Raw genomic sequence first — 1,124 nt, 5'->3', positions numbered from 1 at the left:
GAGGAAGAGGAGAGAAGGAAGGAGGGGGCGCCACCCCCACCCCTTGTCCAATTCGGATTGGCAAGGGGGGCGCGCGTCACCTCCTGGCCGGCCCTCTCTCTTCTCCACTAAGGCCCATGGCGGTCATTAACCTCCCAGGGGGATCAGGTAACCCCCGGTACTCCCAAACTTATCCGAATCAACCCGAACCATTCCGGTGTCCGAATGTAACCTTCCAATATATGAATCTTTACCTCTCGACCATTTTGAGACTCCTCGTCATGTTTGTGATATCATCCGGGACTCCGAACAAACTTCGGTCATCAAATCACATAACTCATAATACAAATCGTCATCGAACATTAAGCGTGCGGACTCTACGGGTTCGAGAAATATGTAGACATGACCGAGACACATCTCCGATCAATAACCAATAGCGGAACCTGGATTCTCATATTGGCTCCTACATATTCTTCAAAGATCTTTTATCGGTCAAACCGCATAATAACATGCGTTGTTCCCTTTGTCATCGGTATGTTACTTGCCCGAGATTCGATCGTCGGTATCATCATACCTAGCTCAATCTCGTTGCCGGCAAGTATCTTTACTCATTCCGTAATACATCATCCCGTGACTAACTCATTAGTCACATTGCTTGCAAGGCTCGTAGTGATGTGTATTACCGAGAGGGCCCAGAGATACCTCTCCGATACACGGAGTGACAAATCCTAATCTCAGTCTATGCCAACTCAACAAACACCATCGGAGACACCTGTAGAGCAACTTTATAATCACCCAGTTACGTTGTGACATTTGATAGCACATAAGGTGTTCCTCGGTATTCGGGAGTTGCATAATCTCATAGTCAGAGGAGCATGTATAAGTCATGAAGAAAGCAATAGCAATAAAACTAAATGATCATTATGCTAAGATAAAGGATGGGTCTTGTCCATCTAATCATTATCTAATGATGTGATCCCGTTCATCAAATGACAACACATGTCTATGGTTAGGAAACTTAACCATCTTTGATTAACGAGCTAGTCTAGTAGAGGCATACTAGGGACACTCTGTTTGTCTATGTATTCACACATGTACTAAGTTTCTGGCTAATACAATTCTAGCATGAATAATAAACATTTATC

This window comes from Triticum dicoccoides, chromosome 2A, assembly GCF_002162155.2.
Source record: "Triticum dicoccoides isolate Atlit2015 ecotype Zavitan chromosome 2A, WEW_v2.0, whole genome shotgun sequence".
Taxonomy (NCBI): Eukaryota; Viridiplantae; Streptophyta; class Magnoliopsida; order Poales; family Poaceae; genus Triticum; species Triticum dicoccoides.
The sequence above is the reverse complement of the archived record's forward strand: the minus strand, read 5'-3'. Positions refer to the sequence as shown.